This window comes from Notamacropus eugenii, chromosome 7 (assembly GCF_028372415.1).
Source record: "Notamacropus eugenii isolate mMacEug1 chromosome 7, mMacEug1.pri_v2, whole genome shotgun sequence".
Classification (NCBI taxonomy): Eukaryota; Metazoa; Chordata; class Mammalia; order Diprotodontia; family Macropodidae; genus Notamacropus; species Notamacropus eugenii.
Window position 1 is genome coordinate 15,245,677 of NC_092878.1, and position 11,148 is coordinate 15,256,824.

Consider the following 11,148-nt stretch of genomic DNA (forward strand, 5'->3'; position numbering starts at 1 on the left):
TGAGCAACCTTGAAAAGAGCTTGCAAGTCCCCTACACCACAGGTGTTAGTCCTCCCTGAACATCTACTATAACATTGAGAGCCCTTAATACTCTAAATCTCCATTTCTAAAATATCTAACTCACTTTTAGGTGTTTTGTGTGTTCTTTCTTCCATTTTTATAATTGAAGAATTTCAAAGTTGAAAGGGACCACTAAGGCCATCTAGATTAAACTATACTTGTGGAGAAATTCTCCTCTACAATATCTCCAACACATGATCTTCCAGACAATGCCTATTGCTGCCTCTCTTTTCCTTCACAAACCTTAAAGATATTAGAACATAGCGATCAGGTCCCCTTAAGACTTTTCTAGCTCCTTCAATTCATCCTCAGAATCATCCTTTGGTCCTATGGCCCTTTATTATCCTGGTCACCTTTCTCTGCACATTTCTCAACATTTTTTCTTTCCTGCCAAAACTTGGATTAAGGAAAGTTATGATATTAATCATTTCCACCATAACGTGATTTTGTCCTTATATTATACCAACATGAAGTGTTTTATATTTTAAACCTTAGCTTGTGAAATGAGAAGCTCATACGGAAAGTAGAGGTATGTCTTTGTATGTTTTTAATCACTGATGTCACATCACTGAAATAACTGCTTGTTTTGTTAATAATTAGAATAAGCACTTGCCTTTACTATTTTCTCTCATCAGCCTCAAGGGTAAAGGATATAGAATTAACCTTGTAAGCTCACAGAACATTAGAGAGAGAAGTAATCTTAGGATTCACCTAGTCTAGTCCTCTAATTTTGTAGAAGATACTGAGGCTCAGAGAAACCACCGGAAATAGCAGCATTTAAATCTGGAAGAGTCCTTAGAGATCTAATTGAGGACATAGAAGTAAAATGATTTGACTAAGGTCATGTAGTTCATTATTAGAAAAGTTGGGATATAAACTAGAACCTCTGACTCCCAATTCCATGTTCTTTCCATGAGTCCTGCTGCCTCAGATAACATAACTCTCCTAAGATCCCATGGGTAGTACACAGCAGAGCTCAGATTAGAAGGAAAAGAAGGGAAGTTGGTGCTTGTGTATTGCAAAGCAAATAATTTAGACACTATGTCTTCTTTCAATCCTCACTGTGACTTAACTGGTTTAATTTAATTATTATTATTTTCTGCATGAATAACATAAAAGAGCATAAATTGAATAAAATGATAATAGTAAAATGAATCAAAATGTAAAGAATGTTCTAGATATGGCCATGTAGCCTGCAGACAAAATTGTCCTGCCACAATCTATTCCTTAATGGAATCAAATATCATGCATTCGTTTATTTACTCACCAACATTTTTAGCACCTACCTTTTATACATATGATACTAGGGTTTTGAATTTCTTTCCATTCCTCCCCCCTGCTTCAGTTGGGACAGAGGTAGAAGGAAAAAGATAAATGTTTGATAACTTAAAAAAATTAAAAATTATATGAAAATAAAGCAATAGTAGCTGGGAGAAAATCCAGAAAAGAGATCTACACCCTCATGGAGCTTACCCCTCATTAACAAGATAAGACTATGGCAGAACTATAATCTGTACTAGAAATTATTACATAGATGTTTTAAGTAAAAGAAAAAGTGTTACGTGAAATCTTAAGGATAGTCTAATTCATATCAAAATGTGAAGGATATTGCCAAGGGATCTATGACTTCACAGAATAGTCCACATTTAGTTTGGGTTCAGTTGGTGGGATGGGCATTCTAGAAGTGGAGAGGAAGAAGAAAGTCAGTTTATGAATAGGAAAAAGTGATGTGAAGAAAGGCATAGAGATGGGAAATAGTGTGTACCTGTGTGGTGGGGAGGGATAGAAGGAGAAGGATTGAACATAACAATTCACTCTGGCTGATGCCTAAGGTACATGGAAGACAACAATATGAAGTAAGACTGGAAAGGTAAAATGGCAACAGAGTGGATGTCAGAAATTTGTTTTTAAGAACTTTGCTTGTTAGAAAATAAAACATGCCATTGTAAGTCTTTGTTCAAAGGAATAACATGAATAAATCAATTAAAAGAATGACATTTTTAACCAGAACTTGAGTTACTCTTATTCTGTTGTTGTACAAACAATCCCTTATATTTCCACTTCCCTTTGTTTATTTAGACAGTATCAGTTCAAAATAAAGTGTTTTGTTATTGGTCAGTTGATTTTTTCATTTGTGTCTGACTCTTTGTGACGATATTTGAAGTTTTCTTGGCAGATCTTGGAGTGATTTGTCATTTCCTTCTCTGGCTCATTTCATAGATGAGGAACTGAGGCAAATAAGGTTAAGTCACTTGCTCAGGGTCCCACAGCTAACATATATCTGAGACCGAATTTGAAATAAAAGAAAATGAGTCATCTTGACTCCAAACCCAGCACTGTACCAATTAGCTGCCTAGGTTGACCAAAAACATAGGAGGAAAGAATTTTTCTTCCAATTGCCAAAATGATCAATGAATAAATTTACTAGAATGCAGTTATGTTAAGCTGATTAAAATAACCAGACTGCTTAGGTTGGTAATGTGATGTAATTGAAAGAGTGCTACTTCTGGAGTCAGAGGACTTGGGTTAAAATAGCATTTAAATTTACTACTATATGAGCTTGATCAAATCACTTTCTCTGGTGGTCTCAGTTTCTTTATGTGAATATTGAGGCAATTGGACTAATAAATTGAACTAAATAATTATTAAAGTCCCTTTCAACTACAAGCCTTGTGATCTTATGTAAAATAAAAGAAATAGAACAATAATAACTGGTCAATCAGGTTGACCATAAAGCATTGACTGCAACTTTATGGTATCATAAATGTGCTCTGAAACATGTAATGATGGGAAGTACACTGATGTTTTTTTCATTTGATGCTTAGTATCAAGGATCAAGGAAATTCCTGATGTACTCTGCACTGGTCAGACCACTTCTGCATAATTGTGTTTAATTCCAGGTGCCACATTTGAAAAGAATATTTACAAACTAGGAAGCAAGTAGGTTACTCTGCAGATAGAGTTCTGGGCCTGGAGTCAGGAAGACCTGAATTCAAATGTGCCCTCAGATAAGTATGGCTTGTGATCATACACTTTTAACTTAACCTCTCTTCACCTCAATCTGGTGGAGAAGGAAATGGAGAAGGATAATTTAATAATTATCTTTAAAAATAAAACCTCATGGTTAGTATGGTCCATGCAGTCACAAAGAATTGGACATTACTGAACAATTGAATAACAACAACTTACAAACTGGAATATATTAAGAAGAGTACAACTAGGATGGCAAAAGGTGAAGAAAATATATTGTGTTAAAATACTTCATTTGACTCATGATCTCTTTTACATAGATCTTCCCTCCAATGATGAAAGTTGTAATCTTTCCATGCCTGCCCACTCTTTATGATTCCCATCTGTTCTTTCATTAGTTCACTTCAGGTGGATCTGTAAAAGTGAACATGAATATGGAGAAATGCAATCTGTTTGATATATAACTCAGTGTGTTCTTAATTAATTGGAAAACTGTACCCAAAAGTTGCAGATTAATAGACTTGTAGAAATAGGCTGATATTTGATTCTTCTCTTATTTGTCTAGAGTCTTCTTTGTCATTGCTACAAATTGGATTTAGAGGAGTAAAGATATCTTTAAACAGAAAACTATTCACATATGCATAGAAAATGGTACTACACTTTTTCAGGGTTTGTACTCTTTTACTATAGAGATAGTGTGCTATAACAGGAAGAATTGCTGTGCTGCGAGTCAACGGACCCAGAACAGAATTATAAATCTGTTAGTCGCCTTGGACAAATCAGTTGATCTTTCTGAGTCTCAGTTCTCTCAGCTGTTAAAGGGGGATAATTCTACCTATCTCACAGGTTTACATTAAGGAAATCACTTGAAAAACTGGAAAAAGCACGTTTTTTCATATGGAAGCACTCAGTCTTTATTTCTTGGTTTGGAGATATTTTGACGCAAAAAAAGAGCAATAAATGAATTGACTCACTTGGGAAGTGCTTTTGGTTCTCCTTTGTGTTTGCTCTGCATCTAACACCTCTCTCTCTCTGTCTCTCTGTCTCTCTCTTATTTGTCTGTTGATCTGTGATGTATGGTTAGACACTTGGAAGACCTGTTTGTTGGTTGACCTTTGTTCCTTTGTACTTTCTCTGAAGTTCAAGGTGCTGACTTTTCCCTCTGAACTAAGTGAATATATCTCTAAGGCAATATTCACAGCACTAGTGGTGACTATGAATATGCCAGTGTAGTTCTCAATCACCAAGTACAAAAGACTATCCATGGAGAAGGCAGAAGAAAAACATTTATTTAAACATCAGAAAGCCAAATCCCAGAACCAGAAAGCAAAATTCGTCATGCTTACCAAGAAGTTAATAAACATGATTGCAGCAGAGGACAAAGTCTTTCTCAAACCTCCCCTCCCTCAGCCAGGGCCTTCTAAACTGTCAACTGTCACACTGTGTCAATTGTCCTGTGTCAGTTGACCAGTGTTCTTTCCTCTCTGACTTGACCCCACTCACTTCCTCCCATTTTGCTCCACCCTTCCTGTTCCGCCTCTTCAGTAATCTCCTCCTACCACACATGACTTAGGCTTCCAGGTGATTTAAGCAGATTATATGGGTCCATTAATTAATGAGAAAGATCTTTCCATTTAAATTACTTTCACAGTGAAAGATGTGATTGATAAAAGTGATTGTTGACCCCTCTAAAGTTACCTTTCCTTTTAGAAATGCAGACCTAGGAATCTGTACAGCAGGGCCTCCTGTGTATGTCTGGGTGCTTGCTTTTACAGAAGGCAATACGTGGAGATGAGGAGAATTTTCCAGGTAAGGGTTGGTTGTGCTTCATACTCAAAGAGGACCAAAATGATATCACTAGAGTAGAATTCAGTTTCAATATGTCTGACTATGGGTGATCAGACTAATCAAAATTTGGAATGCTTTACCATAGGTCTGGCATAAATAGTCTGTGTGAACATTTGGGGTGAATATGCCAAATTTGTGCATCTTGTATTTCCTTTGAGCTATCTTGTTTCTGCTTTGCTCATAGAGCACAGTACTTTCTCTGATGTGGATATGTCATGCTAAGTAGTCCTGTGCCAGTGTCTCACATGTCACACAATGAGTTCCAAAGTTCTTAAGAGAGACTTTGAGAGTGACACTAGATCACTTCTGACCACCATGTGAATACTTGCGCTGGGTGAGCTCTCCATAAAAGTCTTTTTTAGCAAGCATATATTTTGCATTTGAACAACGTGGCCAGACCAGCAGAGCTGCACTCTCTGAAGAAGAGTTTGAATGTTGGGCACTTTAGTTTGACTAAAGACCTCAGTGCCTGATAATTTATCATGCCAGATGATCTTCAGAATCCTTCTAAGGCAATTCAAATGTAAGTTATTCAGTTTCGTGGCATTACGCTGGTATACTGTCCAGGTTTCACAAGCAAACAACAATGAGGTCAGCACAATGACTCTGTAGACCTTCAATTTGGTAGTCAGTCTAATATTTCTTCTCTCTCATACTTTCCTTGGGTGCCTCCCAAACACTAAACTAGCTCTGGCAATGCATACTTCCACCTGATAATGAATGTATACATCCCTGGAATGTACCAAGATAAGTAAACTCATCCACAGTATTCAAAACTTCTCCACTGATGGTTACACATATGGATGGTGTGGTGGTGGATAATGGAGTTCTCGTGTTTTCTTGGTGTTAATTGTTAGTCGATATGGTGTCTGTTGATTGACAATTCCAGGAGAAATGCCTGGCATAGAATAGAGATCTGTACACATTTGTAGATCTGATCAAGGCTTTTGATACTGTTAGTCAAAGGCTTATGGAAAATTATGTCAAAATTTGGTTGCCCAGAGAAGATCATCAATATTATACATAAATTTCATGATGGCATGCTTGCCTGGGTTATGGATAGTGGACAATACTCTCATGCTTTCCCAGTCACCAATGGAGTGAAACAAGCCTGTGTGCTTGCTCCCATGTTTAATAGCATGATGTTTTCAGTCATGTTGTCAAATGCTTTCAGTGCAGATGAAAATGTCATCAAGGTCAGCTACCACACTGATGGTAAATTCTTCAGCTTGAAAAGTCTATAAGCCAAGATCAAAGTCAGGGAGTGTTGGTGCATGATTTGCTGTTTGCAGATGATTGTGCACTCAACGCAACCTCTGAAGCTGAGATGCAACAACGTGTGGATCAATTCTCTGCTACTTGGGCTAATTTTGGAGTCTTATAGGTATAGGTACAGCTGGGGAAAGCAAACAGAGTTGAGACATGGAGTTTCTTGTTCAAAGAATGTCTAGCAGGTCAGTGTTGCTTCACTGAGTTGTTGTTGTGCTTGTCCTTCGTTCTTGAAGAGGACCATCACATCAAGATGATGACATGACTTACACATGACTTTGATCTGAGTGAGCGAGGGTTGTAAAAGCTCATCAACCTTACTTTCTTCTCCTGAGTCATCTCGGTCCAATGACCTGATATTCATCAGGAGAGCTGGAGATGGCCCAGGATGCAGTGTGAAACCCTGGCCCTTTCAGACTAAGGTCTTATCACATTCTCACTTTGAGTAAAATAACACCCATTCAATGAATTGTCTTCTTCAAGTAGTTACTCAAGGGATGGTCCCTTTAATAAAAAACATCAAACTGGGAGAGGAAGACCCTCAGGTTTCCTGGGTACAAGATAAGCAATTACTATTTAGTAATTATATTCACTCAGTGCTAGATGGGTGGGAACTTGTTGTCCAGTCTATGAGCTCCAGAGTGAATTGGGTTTAAGGCTTGATCTGTGAGCAAGAAATGCAGCCAGTAAACCCAGAGGGAAAAAAGCAGCTTTTAGGCTTAACCGAGTAAAAGATGGAGAAGAGGTGTAGGATGACTGGAAAGGTAGGAAATCCCTAGATTTTGAATAATTTTGAATGTCAAATAGGATTTTAGTATTTGATCCTAGGGGTGACAGGGAGCCCTTGGAGTTTATTGAATAGAGTGGAGTGGTATGGTTGAATGTGTGCTTTAATTTAAAAAAAATCGCATTTTGTGACTAAATATACGATAGATTTGAGTCAGAATTGATATATGCAGATCCTGTAGCAGGCTATGGCATAATCAGGTGTAAAGTGATGAGGGGCTTGCACCAGAGATGTGGCAGTGTCAGAGGAAAGAAACAGAGATTTTGTAAAGGTAAAATTAACAGCATCTTTCCATTGCCTTCTGGCAAATTACTTTTAGTCATCATAACATGTGATATGGAGAATCATTTTAGGAGTTTAAGATATTTCACCTAAGGAAGAAAATAATAATTGGAGATGGGAGATTCATAGTAGTTGTTATCAACTATTTAAAAGACTTCAATGTAGAAGAGAAAGATGTGTTGTTTAAAAGATTATAATTGAAGAGAAAGATGTGTTGCTGTCATAAAGATCATAAGAAGAACTAATAGGTGACATTTTAAAGGGATAAATTCTTATTTATTATGGTGAATAACTTTTAAAAATACAAATAAAACAGTTCTAAGGTAGAAATTGACTAGGTAAATAGTGATTTCCCTGTTACTGGAAAAAATTTAAGAATTGCTTCAATGACCATCTATGTGGGATATTGCAAAATATATTCCTGTAATGGGTTAATGTTTGCTTTCAGATGGTTGCCATCTGTGTGGTCCTAGAGAAATTTAACTCCTCTTTATCTCAGGTATCTTATTTATCCAATAAGGGAGGTTTAAATCAATAACAGACTCTAAGTTTCATTCTAGATCTAAAGCCAATGATGTCAGTATATAAAATAATTTTCCTAGCTCTATAAATATCTTTCTATTAGATTCTAAACATTAGACTCTGTAATTATTTATCTGGAAGACAGAAAATCAAGAGTTAACAGAATAATAATAAGTATTCTAAGTTTACAAATTTTTTGTTTCTAGTAAAATACTAAGACAAACTGACAATAAACATAATTTTTGTCCCTTAGAAAATTACTTTGCATAACTTAATAACTCCCACTACAGGATGAGTCTCCAAAGGAGGAGTCTATATATCTCCATAATATAAGGATCGTGCAGTTACTTGATAAAAAGCAAATGACAAAAAGCATAGTCAGTGTTGCTGCTGAAGTTGCTACTCCCAAGAGCTTTACAATGTAGCACGGTGAACTAAGGGGAAGTTCATTTGAAGGCCATTAAATCAATAGAATATTGCATAGTTTTCAGTGACGAAATACATCAGGCAAAAGTATTTAGAAGAAAATTAAGAGGCATTGATCAGAAAGAAAAAAAGAAGAACCAAGGGACTGAAGGAAAATATTTTCAAAAACGTAAGTGTATATGTTAGAATTCTATATTTGATTTACATGCCTGGACTTAGAATGTGCAGACAATGTTCTAACCTTGAACTCCTTTCTCTAAAAGGGCAATATTGTCAGTTGTGAGGCACAAGGTTTGAGGTCAAGGTTGTATCCGGTTGAAGAAGAGTGCCAATGTGGGTTTGCTCTCTCCTGGGGACCATTAATGACACTCTGCCTTGTTGGTGTGGCAAGAAGCTTGTAGCTCCAGAATTTTCTAGGAATAATTCAAAGATATCCATGGTAGGGAAAAAGGCATAGTGAGATAGTACACCGAGACCAAAGGGGAAGGACATCACAGCCATTTTGCTTCTTTCCTTCCATTCCATCCCTCAGATTTTTATTTTAAAACTACGTTAATGACAGACATACCAAATTTTAGAGAGGATACTGCGCAAGACCTAGGACTGGCCTAGGTGAGGAAGTGTCATGTGCTGGGAAAGATCAGAATGTTTGGGTATATGGACATGAAGCTTTGCTCTGACATTTGGACAAGTTGCTTTCCCTCTATGAACCTCATTTGTCAAAAAAGCAGATCATTAAACTAATAAAAATTTATTAAGTATCTATTATGCACTAAGCAACGCCAAGTCCTTGAGGCACTGTGCTAAGTATAAGTATAATGCACGTGGTTCCTCTCGCCCCCCCAAAAAAATTATTACGAGCACCAAAAGGACTAAACTATGATTATAAAGTCCATTGCAAATTGAAAAGCACTATGAAAATGTAAACTATTATTATTAGAGAAGGCAAAGTTTCTGTTGTGTAAGGATCCAACCACTTGACCACACTGCCATCTTCACTTCTTTTGGGTCAAGGTTAACCTCAATATCATAGAGAAACTGCAGGTCACTTCAGACTGAGAGGCTCTGGGCATATCAAGTCCTATCTAGAAAGTTCCTTATCCCTGAAGTGTGCTAAAAGATAATAAGGTATCTTGACCAGAAACTTCTTGTCTCTAAAGAAAATCAAGGGATCCTAAATGAGTTTATTAACATTTATATGTTCCATAATAAAACTATACACTTTTTCTTAGAAAAAAATGTTGTGACAGAGATGTGACAGAGACAGACCATCACTGAATTCCTCATGTTTCAGATGCAGAAATAAATAGCTTCAATATAATCACAAAAAAAAAAATCAGTTGCAAGGTCTTTATACTTATTAACTTATACCAACCTTAGTAATTAAAAAACAAACTTGAATTGTGCAAACTGTTTGATATACATTATTTCCTTTGTACATTTCAGAAACCCTGTGAGTTAAATAGTCCGTGAATTCTAATCTTATTTTGTAGTAAGCTCAGAGACTTACTTATTGTCATGCTGCAACTAAGTGTCAGTGACAAATCTGAACTTGGGCTCTGTTGACCCACAGTCATACACTCTATCCACCAACAGTGCTGTGTAAGAGACAGATCAGTGTAGCCAGAGTTACTGGGGTGATCATGCATTGTTAGCAGTTGACAATCATTTGTGAATCTCTCAAGCATGCTTGTGAAAAATAACCAGAAATTTACTGGAAATAAGGTGAATGGAAGCTAAAGGACATTCAAAATTTCTGTCATAGAAAATGCCAGTGCTAGTGAGACTGGCATGTACAGAAGAAAATGCATTAATGCTAATACCTAATTCCAATTCCCTAAAACAACTTCCTTTTATTGTCGTTATCCTTTTCATCCATTTCTCTTTTCTTTTATTGTTGTTTTAATTTTCTCCTTTTCCTCTCATTGATGCTCTGACACTGCTATATACATGACATAAAAATTACATTTTGTTTAACAATTTTCAAAGTTAACTCTTTTATATTTCTTTCAGAATAAAACAAGTAAAAGATTTTTTCCTTGTGGGGATTTCTTCCTTCCTGTCATTGTTAGTATTTTGCCTTTAGAATTGTAGTACTCTCCTAGATTAACATCAGAAATCAGTGAATAGAAATGACCTACTCCCTGACTCCCCAAGCTTTGAAATCCATCCTCTGGGCCAGCATCACCATTATCTCATTAAGCTCTCATTATATTTAACTGAATTCATGGCATCATTTATTTAGAACTAAAACTGACCTTAGATCATCTCTTCCATTAATCTTGCAAAGGAGAAATGAAGACATACTTAAATGTCTTTCTCAAAGTGTCACTGATTGTAAAAATCTGAGACTGGACCCAGGCTCCTCTATTTTTTTTTTAAATCAGCATTTGTCTTCACTGAACATAGCTGCCTCAGGGTAATAAAATACTGCCAACTAATCACAGTGGTGTTAGACTGAAATTACTGAACTTCATTGCATTTCAACGTTGCACTTTCAAAATTAATATGTATATTATAATACAATATTGTAATGTATTATATGTGTATAACACACTATAACATAATATGCAATGTAGTATATAATTATAATTTATTATATATTATAGTATAATATAATAATATGTATGTACCTGAAAAAATGTCTTTAAAGGTGTTTTAATTTAGATTAATATTTCAATGTAGCTACACACTCTAGGAATCTTTATGGAGAAAAGAGAGGTTGGAGCAAGAAAAATAAAGAGAGAAGACACAGGGAAACTAGTGAGTGAAGGAGTATGGGCAGCTGGAAGAACTCTGATCTTTGCTTCAAACTAGAAGGCTTTGGTTCAAATACCAGTTTGGTCACTAACTGACAACATGACCTTGGGCAACTCATCTAACATGAGAAATTAAGTGATGCTTACTCCCATCTCTGCCACAACATGTTTCTAAGATTAGACACATAGTTGTGTGATAGGAGAACATGCATTTTGAGAATCATA

The 11,148-nt window shown here is 36.2% G+C and overlaps 1 long non-coding RNA gene across 2 annotated transcripts; it reads left to right on the top strand.

The window, feature by feature from the left end:
• Positions 1-4,521: 4,521 nt before the first annotated feature.
• On the top strand, positions 4,522-11,148 carry LOC140513348 (uncharacterized). 2 transcript variants are annotated; one of them, XR_011970146.1, is made up of 4 exons: positions 4,522-4,611; positions 4,741-4,839; positions 7,992-8,333; positions 10,850-11,148. It is a non-coding gene; the product is annotated as an uncharacterized lncRNA (long non-coding RNA). The 2 variants fall into 2 exon arrangements; XR_011970147.1 differs by lacking the exon at positions 7,992-8,333.